Source organism: Myotis lucifugus, unplaced genomic scaffold (assembly GCF_000147115.1).
Source record: "Myotis lucifugus unplaced genomic scaffold, Myoluc2.0 scaffold_193, whole genome shotgun sequence".
Classification (NCBI taxonomy): domain Eukaryota; kingdom Metazoa; phylum Chordata; class Mammalia; order Chiroptera; family Vespertilionidae; genus Myotis; species Myotis lucifugus.
The window spans coordinates 1,868,545-1,882,384 of record NW_005871241.1 but is presented as its reverse complement, the minus strand read 5'-3'; the positions used below and the strand labels follow the sequence as shown (position 1 = coordinate 1,882,384).

General features: G+C 35.4%; 1 pseudogene; it reads left to right on the top strand.

The window, feature by feature from the left end:
- Positions 1-4,403: 4,403 nt before the first annotated feature.
- On the top strand, positions 4,404-4,521 carry LOC111827619 (annotated as a pseudogene).
- The last annotated feature ends 9,319 nt before the right edge of the window (positions 4,522-13,840 follow it).

The following is a 13,840-nucleotide window of genomic DNA, read 5'->3' as shown; positions in this document are numbered from 1 at the left end:
TTCTGTAAAGAGACAAATTGCTGGCACTCAAGGTCACAGAGCACGATAGTTAATTGGGCTTTTGAGAAAAGAAATCTTGAAACAAGATTAAAAATAGCATCAAAATATTATTCATGATTATGTGTAGTAGCAAAACACAAACAACACAGTGTGGTTAATTATAATAAATTACAATAGTTTGCTTCTACAAAGCTTTGCTATATGAGAGAGTGTGATATATGTGTGAGAGTGTGGTATAGTTTAACAATTTCTACTTGGAATTGCTGTGTTTTTTCCCATGGCATCTTTAATGCAGGTCTCTCACCTGAGGGGGCTATGTTGTATTTAAAAAAGAATCATTTAGAGAGAAAAATCACTATTAGACACAATCAAGTAACTAATGTGTCTATAAAAGGCCATATATGAGGAAAGAATATCACAGTCTTTGAAAAATATCTCACACATTATTAAAATAAAGTAAAATAAAAAATTTTGAAACAGGCAGAATCTACTTAAAAATTTCCTTTTAAGATGAGAATTCAGATTTGTCCAAGGAAAATAAACATGAAAAGTTCAAGCAAGGAAAAGTTGATGTGTGAAATAACTTTTAGTGAAAAAAAATTCTTGTCTAGGTATAATGGTTTGTAGGCACTGAGAAAATCTCAGATTAAAGATAAACAAGGCCATGCTTACATTGTGGAGTTACAATGTGAGAACAAAAATGAATCTATTGAGTAGTAAACTTCATGATTTCAATATTGAGATGCAAGTACCACATAGCATGGTTCACCTTTAGTTATTTTAATGCAGAATAATTAATGGACTCGGCTGGGATTGCTCAGTGGTTGAGCATAGACCCAGGAACCAAGAGGTCATTGGTTCAATTCTTGGTCAGGATACTTGCCCAGGCTGTGGCTCAATCCCATGCAGGAGGCAGCCAATAGATGCTTCTCTCTCCTTGATGTTTCTCTCTCTCTCTCCCTTTCTCTCCCCTGTTTCTAAAATCAATAAAAACACGTTTTTAAAAAAGAATAATTAATGTATCAGGGATTTTAAAAAGTCTTTTTTTATTGGAAAATGTTTAGAGGAGAGATGAAAAAAAAGGAGAAACAGAGTAGAGCTCTTGTATCTGAGAAATACCGGTGTAATCACGAGGGACAAGTCCTGGGTGTCTGTATGGAGGAAAAAGTGTGGTTTACCAGGAGCCAGAGCCAGAGACTGACAATGTTTGTTGCAAGATGACAATATGATAAAGGTATTATTTCCTAATATTGCCCTGTCCCTGTGGATGCTACCAATAAGTGAAGCTAAGAGGACAATGAAGCAAGACAAAAGCAATATTATGGTTAAATAATCCAAGAAAAACGAAAAGTATTTCAAAATTCGAAATATCTAATTTTAGTTTCCTTAAGACAGAGGAGGAGAGAGACGGGTAGAGGAGAGTGGGGAGGGGAGTTCAGGCAAATTGTTCAAATTATAATGAGGCCACATTTACATAAAAATAACAAAATTATAGAAATTACACTTGATTAATTCAAATAAATTCCACCAATTTCTATTTTCAGAGTGTTTACAACATTGAATTGAGATCTTGTTTTCATATTTAGCTCTTTAGAGTTTTAGAAAGTATATATGGATAATTGATGTTCTCTATTCCCACCCATTCATTTACAGACAGGAAACAAAAGGGCTCCCTTCTGAGGGGGAGCAGAATATGCCATCCCAAAACATGCCACTTTGGCATTTTGATGATCTTGAATTAAAATTATTTAAGAAAGAGCGAGTACAAGAAGGGCACCGAGACCTCCTTTGTCCCCCCTGAAAGCAGGAAATAAATCTCCCATGTGAAACCAGGAGGATAAAGGCATCCTTACTACCAGAAATGGAGAATTCCCAGCTGAAAAGACTATAAACATACCTTGCTACCTTTTCTTCTAAAATCCTCACCTAAGAATATTTTCCCATTGATTATTAGAGAGAGTGGAAAGGAGGGGGAAGAGACACACACAGAGAAACATCAATGTGAGAGAGACACACATTGATTAGTCACCTCCTGCATGCACCACAGCCAAGGACTGGGATTGAGCCTGCAACCGACGTAAATGCTCTTGACTGGGAATCGAACCCAGGACCTTCAGTCCATATGCCGACACTCTATCCACTGAGCCAAACCAGCTAGGGCCACACCTTGTCACCTCTTCATCAATTTGCTACCCCAAGCCAAAACCCCTTTGTTTTATTTGTTCTTCAGAAATTGATTGTTTCTTTGTCTAAAAGCTGCTTGCTTTGGTAACTTTTTAAAGCCTCAGATTTTGGGCCCCTCCTACATATGACATGAATGTTTTTCTTTTATTAATTTGTGATATCAATTTAATAATCAGACCAGCCAAAGAACATAGAACGGACAAAGGGAAAGCTTCTCTCCCTGAGTTAGCCTCCATGCTCTGGTTTTTTCCTCTCTGCTCTTACCAGGGCATCGCTCACTGGTAGAATAAACAATTTTAACTTCTTTAACAAACACTTGGGTTGTTTCCATATCTTGACTATGGTGAACTATGCTGTCATCCAGACTTAACTGGGCATGTCCATGATATTTGGCCTTCCCTCTGTTCCTTTCCAGTTATTCATAACTGTGTTTATTACAATGGTATCAATACAGTGAATAAGTTTTAGAGATATAGTGTAGAGCACAGTGATTATAGTTAATAATACTGTTTTGTATACTTGACATTTGCTAAGAGTAGATCTCATTATTCTAACTTCAAATGCACAGGAAAACTATGTGAGGTAATGAATGTGAGGTAATGAATGTGTTAACTTCATTATAAGTGCATATTAAATTACACACCTTGAAAAAAAACACCCAGAAAATCATGTAATACAACTTAAATATACACAATTTTTTTTTGGCAATCATACCTCAAAAAAGCTGGAAAAGTAATTTATTTTTATTATGGGGATGTGTCAGCTAATTCAGGTTGTTATATGATTCATACACAATTGCTGGTTAGTAAAGGAAATATTTCTCTGTTCATTCTTTGCCTGCAATGTCTCTTATTGGCTTAGCTTCCCAAACATCTCTGGAAGTTTTCATTTTTCTTGCATATACAGAAAACCAACCGGGAAACCTTTAGCCCTTCTAACATAAAGGTTTTTCCTACTTCTCTGCTTCAGCCATTATTTTCAAGAACTTTTCCATTCTATGCATTTATAAGTCTTATATTGGATTTGCAAATTGAGAAATGAGGCAAAGCTTGAAAAATATAAGAACTGCTTCTAAAGAGGATAATTGTTTCCTTTACCCACACTCAATGCTTCATTTTATTTCATGGACCAACAAATGAGTAACTGTACTTTGCATGTGTATTTAGTCCTCAGCTTTTTAATTTAGCCGCTGTGAGACTTCGAGGTGGTACCGTAAGTAATTCTACCTTTCACAGGGCAAGCTGTGCCCTGTTAGGTTTCAAAAAATATGCTCTGGTAATCACTTTCCGTTTGGAAAAGCAAAACAAACTATGGAGTATTCAGGCAGGGTCTTATGTTATGACTTCCTCCGAGTGAAAGAGAAATCATCCTGCTGCTAATAAAATTTGCATGTATATAAGGTAGAAAGCCACATGCTTCCACACCGATGCCAGAGGAAAAAGCGATTGCAGCTGCCTGTTGAACCCTTGGCTCTGTCCACCTGGCGAGGGAACACAGCCCTACCCACAGCCACACTTCCTGCAGCTCCCCTTTCATTAATTAGATAATTGTTTCAGTTTAGAATTTTATTTTTAAATTTATTTTTATTATGTTTATTGGGGTGACGTGGGTTAACAAAACCATTCAGGTTTCAAGCATACAACTCAACAAAACATCATCTGCACAGGCATCGTGTGCCCATTGCCCAGAGTAAAGTCTCTTTCCGTCCCCACTTACCCCCTCCGCCCTCTTCCACTCCCTGCAATCCCCTGTCCCTTTGGCTATCACCATACAGTTGTCTGTGTCTCTCTCTATATATTTATATGTATACATTTTTTTTCTTAATCCCTTCACCACTTATTCACCCAAACCTCAACACCCCTCCCCTCAACAGTTGTCACTCTGTTCTATGTATCCATGCTTCTGTTTCTATTTTGTTTGTTAAATTATTTTGTTCACTAGATTCTACATATAAGTGTGACAGCATGGATAGACCTGGAGGATATTATGTTTAGTGAAATAAGCCAGGCAGAGAAAGACAAATACCAGAGGAGCTTCCATTTATTTTTTTCACTAAAGTTTGGACTCTTAGAGGAAGACATGGATGATTGCACAATTCCTTTGGATGTAAAATGAATGTTTGTAATAAAAGAAGGAAGTTACTTAAGTGTTTGAATGACTAAATTTAGACTTTTTTGAGGTTATGGTTTATATTTTTATATTTAAATTTAATTATACACATTGCTTCTCGGCCTTTTGGCTAAGATCTAGTGTAGTATCTGTTCTTATCAGTTTAATTATACAGTTAGTCCCTTAAATTCAAGGATTTCCTTGGAATTTATTTTGCCGGTAGCATTTTATCATAAAAGAAGAATCACTTGGACAAATTATTAGTGTTTGTTATTTTTAGGCAATAAAAATATAAAATTTTATATTTCACTTTTTAAAAAATATTGTGAAAATTTTAGAATCTGTGCAATAAATCAACAAATAATTCCACCGGAGTCTATGTTTTCTTGCTCTTAATATAAACTATGATCATAGTATTTTTAAAAAATATATATGTTTGTTATTGATTTAAGAGAGAAAGGGAGAGGGAGAGAGAGATATAAACATCAATGATGAGAGAGAATCATTGATGGGTTGCTTCCTGCATGCCCCCTATTGGGGATTAAGCCCAAAGGTTGGGCATGTGCCCTGACTGGAAATAGAACCATGACTTTCTGGTTCATAAGGTTGACACTCAACCACTGACCATGCTGGCCAGGCTATAATATTTTTATAATAGTTAAACCTTAATTTAAGACAGGGAAAAAGTATTTAGTGCAAAAGTCACATATTATAATATATTTTACTGGGGACTTATGTTATTAATGGGCAAAATTAATTTGGGGAGTCTCCTATAATTATGTTCTACAATCCTGTGGGAAAGACATGAATATATTGTAAAAATTGAAGTAATTTGTTTCATTTCTGTTAAGAGAATATCTCAGACTCAGTACTGTATACTATCTCTACAAATACAACATAGTCCTGTATTTTTATTAAAGTTAAATATAACTTTATCTTTCCATGTTTTAAATAAGTAGAATGGTTCTGAATTTTCTCAATTGCCATGAAAGCTCAAAAAGATAAAATCATTGTTAGCTTTCAGTAGATTTGGTAATTGTCCTAAGTACATTTTATTGTGGTATTTGCTTGGGTCCCAAACAAAGAAAGGTAGATGGGTGTTTTAGTAAATTTTCTGGTGAAAAAAAAATCTATTAGAGTCATAGTTCTACTTTCTGGATCAAGGGAGGATTACTTGGGGAATAGCCTTCGTCCTCTCCCGAAGAAAGTGATAGATACTAACACAACCGTATGAAGTGATCTCCATTTCTCCCATTTCCCTCCAACTTTTCTTTAGGACTCCAAGTCATCCTTAGCTATTCTTTGATTACATACAATTCCAGATCCCAGTACTTGGTCTCATGTATTCTCTTAAAAAAAAAGGCAGATGCTATTTTATGAGCTTTCTCATTCTTATAAAATTTTAAGAGTATTGCAAAAAATTCTTAAGAAATACAAATTTCCATATTGCCACGGGGTGTTCCTCTGCCTAAAATACACTGACCTGTCTCTCTCTGGGATACTCTGGATATGATCACTGTGTATAAAATAAGTAGTACAAGTGTAGCTCAAAGTGTTTAAATTCATTTATAATGCACATTTACATGGACAAGGCCTGCCCACTGATTTTACATACGTCTCTCTTGGAAGTTACACAGCTTCTTTATTTTCCTTTTCTTTAAAATGCAGTTACCAATAGTGAGCTGATAAAATCTATTGGCATAAGGAAGAGGAGAAAGGAAATAGAAAAGAATGGGAAATACAGGGGGTAAATAATCTTATCCTGACTATTCAACATTACAAAAATTAAACCACCAAAGCTCAACATGCAGTATGAATAATTTGAAATATATAGGTTATGGCTTTCCCACTAATAGAAATTTTAGTGCTAAGTACCCACGGAATGATTTTCCAGGAAACCAATTTTGTGTCTTTAAAAAGATGATTTGAAAAGTTGAAAGGTCTATAAAAATTAGGATCACTTTTTTCAAGACTTCTTAAACCTTTCTTACCCATGAATGATAGATATATGAAAAAAGGAGTCAGGGCACTACATTCTATGGGGCTACAAACTGCAGAGTGAATGAGCAGAGATGGAACTCATTTTTCTTGCTGTCAAGGGCATAAATGTTGGGTTTCAATAGTCTGACGTTCAATAGAACTGTGTCAAGGTTGCAAGTTATCTCCTAAATGAAATTAGGCTGTCTTTGATACAAAAAAATGTAGTATTCTATTTGTGGGTTTGTAATCTGGTCTACGAATGAGTATACCTTTTATTTTCTCTCCATAGTGTCTATGTTGCTATTATATAAAATAAATTGTTCTTCTCCTTAGTCACCACTCTCGTGGCGATTTTAGCTATTGCGTTTTTTAGCACTTTGAACAAGGAAATAAAAGTAAATGGTCTAAATCTCTCTTTGTATCTGTAATTTCTGTAGTGACTTCAGTTTTCTCAGACTGTAGGTTTTGAAAGAGAAACAGCATAATGTGGTATTTTTCATGTTTCTTAAGGGTCAAGCTATGTTTGCTTAAGCTAGCAAACATATAGTGCAGAAATAACCACATACCAATGAATAAGCATATGACATAGGAACAGTGTATTAAACATGTCTTACAATTAAGGCATATATCTGAAAACTTGATTATCTTTTTTTTAAAATCCTTACCTGAGAATATTTTTCCAATGCTTTTTTAGAGAGAGTGAAAGAAAGAGGGAGAGACAGAGAGAAATATCTATGTGAGAGAAACACATCAATTTGTTGGTTCCTGCGCATACCCTGACTATAGCCGGGACCAGGGGGGAGCCTCTAACCAATGTACATGACCTTGACTGGAATCAACCCTGGACCCTTCAGTCTGCAAGCTGACGCTCTACCCATTGAGCAAAAACAGCTAGGTCTAAAACTTGATCATCTGTATTGAGATTTTTGCAACTAAACTTAATCACTCAAGTGGCAAAATGCCTTGGAGTGTGAACAGTGTTCACGTTCAGATGCCAGAGATATCAACCCAGGCAAGTTGTTGGCTCCAGGAGATCTTTGCTGCCTCTTTCCTCACAAAGCAGAAGCCCAGAAGGATTTTCCAACTTGGCCACCTGTTAAATAAATAAATAAAAAGGACAGGAGAATTCAATACATTCAGTAACGTGAGGGGGTGGTCAACAAGGTAACACAATCACTGTGGTCCTCTTATCGGGTCAGAGTAAAGGGCAAGACAATGTGGGCCTTGTCCTATTGTGTAACGGGGGACGATGCAAACTGGTCAAATAAAAATCCTCGGGAGAGACAGCACAATCCATCTTTTCTGAAGATGAAATTGCTTCAGTCCGCAGGTGCTTTGGATAACACTTAAGAAAAATACAAAATGAAGAGGGAAAGTTTAAAATGTCTAAACATTAACTCATAATTGTTGCATGAATAACACCTCTTTACAAGTGATTACCTGTAATTATATTTTCATGTCACTAAACAAATATTTTCTCTCAATAAAGATTGAGGTTGGAGGTAGAAGTAATGAAAAAGTCTCATAGTTTGTATATCATATCTTAATAGAAAGTAGCTTAAAATGAAATAAATAGGTTATGTTCCAGAGATGATATTTTGTTTAATAAGTGGTAGTCAACTCAGGTAGTAAAAATATTTTATTAATATTTTTAATAGTACAGACCACAAGGTATTGGGGAAAAGTTAAAGCCAAAAGTGTGATAGATATGTAAACATCGAATAGGCCCGGTTTGCATTAGCTTTATAACTTTTTTAAAATATATATTTTTATTGATTTCAGAGAGGAAAGGAGAGAGAGAGAGATGGAAACATCAATGGTGAGAGAGAATCATTGATCGGCTGCCTCCTGCAGGTCCCCCACTGGGGATTGGGCCTGCAACCCAGGCACATGCCCTTGACTGGAATTGAACCCAGGACCCCTCAGTCCGAAGGCCGATGTTCTATCCGCTGAGCCAAACAAGCTAGGGCGTTAGCTTAATGATTTTTAGGTAACGAAGCTCAAAATAATTTCTCAAAACATCACAGTAAATAAAATATTGGCTGAGTCTAAATGACTGGAATAAGCAAAAAGAAAACAAGAAATGAGACCAATAATAAAGCAGTTTATTAAGGAAGTAAGAATTAAGAAGAGGGAGCATGCCCAGAGATACAATAGGAATGATACACAGTGTCAAGTATAGTAATTCAATGGGGGAAAAAAAGGAATTGCATAAATAATAATTTAAAATCAAAATGGAAATGTGTAATATTGGGGCAATAAGAAAACTATAATTAAGTTAGACCAGAAATTTTCAACTTTTTTCATCTCATGGTGCACATAAACTAATTACTAAAATTCTACAACACACCAAAAAATATATTATAGTTTTTACTGATCTGAAAAAAATATATATAGGTATACTTTTGGTTCATTCATACCAGATGGCTATTGTTTTGGCTGTTGTCATTTTTTTAATTTTTATTTGAGAATTTAAGGGAAAAAGAGTTCAGTGCCTCTGATTAAATAGTCATGTATTGCATAAAAATTATGTGGCATACCCATGTGCCCTGGCACACCAGTTGAAAATCACTGCATTAGACTATCAATTACCTCACTGATAATATGAATTCTAAATAGTTATTTTGATATGAAGGCACAATAATAACATATAAGATTGATAAAACTCACTCAATAAAGCATGTGATTGCAGTGATAAGTCTATGAGATGGATGTTGTTGTTTGCATCCAAATAAAATTCTACTACAATCACTTTCAAGGGCTATGTTAGGAGTTGTTGAAGCTGTGATCTGAACCCAAGAGAGGTACTAAATGACCTACTTTGAAAAATAAATTTCCTTTATCTAAAGCTGAGATTCTGTTGCAGCATAAATATCAGGAGCTCATTAAGCAGGGGTGGATTTTTCAATGTACTGGCTTCTCTTTGACTTTGAGTAGCTGTCTGTGAAAAAACAAGAGAGGCCATTGACCAGGGGAAAAAGAAGTGTGGTTATTTTAAAATTCAGCTCAGGTGGTTTAGTAAAATGTTATTTTATAAAATGTGCTGCATTTTGTGATTATGACCTTTAAATTTGTCCTTACATTTATTGATAAAGTTTGAAGGCTGCTTCCATAACCATGACCAAAGCAAGTCAGTTGTATTGATTATAATCAGGAAAAGCTTGCTAGATAGATCAAAACAGGACCTCCTAATTATGGGAAGGAGCAAGCAACAGTGACTGCCTTTTCTATCAACAATCCTGTATTCTTTTCTTTACCTTTCCTTTTACTGTGTTTGTTATAAAGGTATATACATGTGTATATCTGTGTGTGTGTGTGTGTGTGTGTGTGTGTGTTTTAATCCCTCTCTAGGTTATCTGTTTTTCACATAAATATTTTAAATAAATTAATCTTTAAGAAAAATTTTTAATAGCAATCCCTGAGAACTAGACAAGACAACTATTCTTTCTTATGAAGAAAATAAAATTGGTTGTATGACTGACCATACCTAAGACCATCCATCCTAAGAATATCCATCTCTAATTTTTCTCTGCCATCTTAGTAAACATGTATTATAATTAATTGTTGAGTAAGTCTCACTGATATGTGATTGAGTCTATTGGTACAAATAGATAGTATTCAAAAGGTAGATGGCATTAACCAGAGCCCATAAGTCAGTGACCATTAAGTTATTCAGTGTGGTCAGGAACTTTTTACTTTCAAAGGGGCATTTTAAAGTAATATAAAAGTACTATAGTATATAATATAACAGCCCTTTGTGTAATATAAAATATATAATATGAAGTGTCATATATATCTATTTATCCATATAATATATACCCATATATAAGTATAGGGTGTCCCAAAAATGTGTACACACAATTTCAATAATTAGTAAGGCAGTGTTTATTAAAATACATTTCATTTTCAAAATTGAGCTATCAGCTGTTAAAGTGTGTATATATTTTTGGGACACCTTGCATATGCCAATCTAACTATCATCTTTCCATGTAACCATATATTCACAGAGATACATGGATATATAGGTAGGCAGATACAGATATAAATGAAGGTATACATTGTGTTATGTCTACATATAGATATGACCTATGATATGTGAAGTAGCTATCATGATCAACAAAAGTAATTTTGCAAAGAAGCTAAGAAGAGCTAAATAAGCAAGTTATAGGGAGGTCAGGAATGAGAAAAATTCCAGAGGCACCCAAACCAAGTTTTCATGGACTCTTCATTGTGTCAACAAAAGCAATTTTAGGATCCATGGTTCTCCATTCCGTTTTCTACTTCATGGGAGAGGGGTCAGATTAGCCTAATCTGCCTCAGGCTACACAATTGTATCATAATGTTTTGTGGTCGGGGAGCAAAAGTCATGCAGCCCAGATGAAGGCACAGGAGTTTAGTCTCAGAGAATTGGAGTCATGATGAATTTAGCAGCCTCCCTGAGATACCTACTACCTGTGAGTAAGATGAGGCCACAAAGCCACCTTCCTGGTCCAGGAAGATGTGAGACAGCGATATAGAGTGTTCCCTCTCATACTGACCCTTATCATTGTAACATTATTTCAAAGGGAGAAAAAACACACACACACCAAACTACAGTGAGTTAGAGTGAATATTTTCTTACACTAAAAATGTTATTATTCTCCCAATCATTTCAAAATAAGGGAATTTCAATCCAACCAATGATTTTTCTTCTATTAATTTTGGACAAATAATAGTTTATTAGGCTGAAAACTCTAACTTTATCAATCACTATTAACAAGTGCTATAATTTTAGAGACAAAGCCCATAGAATACAAACAAGGGAACAATTACCCTGACTTATAGCTGTAGTAGTTTGAACTTTTGGCTTTTTAATCTTTTTTTAAACAAGATTACTTGTGGACTTTGTACGGATTCTATTTTCTCACTTAAAATTATGAGTCTTATCTACAACTCTTAAGTGTAAGATTTAATTTTATTGACATAAATGTCAAAATTTTAATTGCCAAGGGCTTGGTAATGCAGAATATGGTAAGTTAAGTATTAATGAAAATTTTCTTTAACTGTGTTCCGAAGAAGCCAAAGAAGTGTTTGATGTAATATATGAAAAGTCTGAATTATAGGAACATCCACAGCATTAAGAAATTATATTTGAAAAAAATTATATGGCATAAAGCAGTTTTTTTCTGAACCATATTTCTTCACATTCTCTATTAAATAGCTGACTTAGGGCCTCAGAAAATCCTGAGAAATAATGTCCTTCTAAGTGGGATTTATAAATATTCCTTGACAAGAAAAGATACATTTACTCCATATTTTTAGCATGCACTATTTTATGATTTCAAACTGCAACCTCAGATCTTCTCCCTTATTAAACAATTTGTAGATAGGTGGTAGAAAAATGTACTTCAAATCTCTGTGGGAGAGGGATATTTCTTAAAAGAGAAAATGAACTATAATACAACAAAGAAATAAGTGACTTTTGTAATTTTCTTGATTAACTAATTGGACAAATTGCATGAAAACCCTTTTTCGTGTTTAAAAAACCCAAACTATTTTATATTGAAGCCCAACTACTGTGTCATTTATCATTAAACCAGCAGATATTTACTGAACATCTATTGTGTTCAAGCAACTGTTCTCTGTACTATGGGTTTATAGAACCTAAAACAAAATGTTGGTGCACTCAAATAACTTACAGTCATAAGAGTGCTTCTAGATTAGTTACAGTAGAGCATTTGTAAGCATTTCCAAGCAGGGCATTGAGCTAAAGGTAGCAAAGTGCCTAACGGTTAGATAACAGTAATGACATTGATTTGTTTGTCATATCAAGAACTCTGAGAGAAGTCAGTTCCAGGGCTGGTCAGGGCATTGGATAGGTAATTGGGCTGATAAAGGCATTGCATAGGTACCTTGGTAATTCTCTTGGCTTTTTTTCTTGATTTTCTTATGGCTGTGCCAACTCACAGTGCCACATTCTCTCATCATCATGTCCAACACCGGAAGAAAAAGACCAGGAAAGGGGGGGCTCTATTACCCTATGTCTTTCTTAAAACAATGGAAAACATTTCTAGAAAGCCCTGTGTTGGATCACAGAAGGTCATGAGGACCCAAGGTGAACATCATATGCTTAGATGAATGCTTCACAATGTGTCATCTTTGGGACCTTGTTAGAAATCCAAATTCTCAGATTCCAAACCAATCCCACTGAGTGAGAAACTGGCAGTATAGCCTGCAGAAGACAAATGAGTTCTTCAGATAATTTTGATGCAATCTTATGTTTGAGAATCACTGACTTAGAGCAAGCACGACTCACTCCCAGAGGCTGGATGTGAATTAGAGTTAGGTTTCTAATCACACATCTCACATGTCTCACGGAACCCTGGGCTATTCTACATTTTTCTTGTGATTTGAGTTAACAATTAGAACTCAAAAAGACCATCACATCTGTAGACACAAAGTGCATAAAAATGATAGAGTCCATTATCATGAATATCATGTAACCTTTCAGTCTTTTCGTTGCCAGTAACAAAATGAAAATTAAACTGGCATGAGCAGAAAAGTGATTCATGTAATTCAGGTCATGTAGGGTCCAGTCAAAAAGCACAAGTGATAGAGTTGTAGCTGGTTTCTTTTGATCTGTTATTTTTCATAGTGACTTTAATTGTGGCCTTTAGTTTCTAGGTGATCCAAGATTACATTTAGTAAAGTGCAAATCTAGAGAAAATACAAGGTTTACTTTCCTTACCCGAAGAGTGTCATTAAAACCATGCACCATATGTGGGTCGCTAATTACCCTTACCCTGTAATGTTTTAGGCTGCTTAGCTCAAGACTAAGTTACACGCCCATTCTAAGATTTGGGAATGCATAGACTCCACTCCATGCTTAACAAATGGAGGAGATGTGGTTTCCACCCACATTTGTGCTGAGGTCTGCTTTCTAGGACAGCAATGAATGGATTTGAGTGGCAAACGTAAATAATGGCGATCCTATGCTCCCCCTGCATTAAACTTATTTCATGTCTATTCCATCTTCTAGGCTATCACATATTTATTTATTTATTTATTTGTTTGTTTGTTTATTTATTTTTGAAATATACTTATATTGATTTCAGAGAGGAAGGAAGAGGAAGAGAGAGAGAGATAGAAACATCGATGATGAGAGAGAACCATTGATAGGCTGCCTCTTACACGCCCCCTACTGGGGATTGAGCCTGCAACCCAGGCATGTACCCCTGACCGGGAATGAAATGGTGACCTCTGGTTCATAGGTTAACACTCAACCACTGAGCAACACTGGCTGGGCAGGCTATTACATTTTTAAAAAATAGCCTTTTATTTTGGAATAATTCATATTTATAGAAAAACTAGAGGCCTGGTGCATGAGTTCGTGCTTTAGAACCCACTTCAGGATACCACGTGGTATTTCGTTTCATGTGTCTCCAGTCCCCTCTGGTCTGTGAGGATTTCTGTCTTTCCTTGTTTCCTTGTCACATTTGAGGAATACTGGCCAGGGATTGCGTAGACTATCCCTGATTTTGATTTTGTCTGATAATTTTCCTATAAATTAGACTTGGGCCATGGGTTT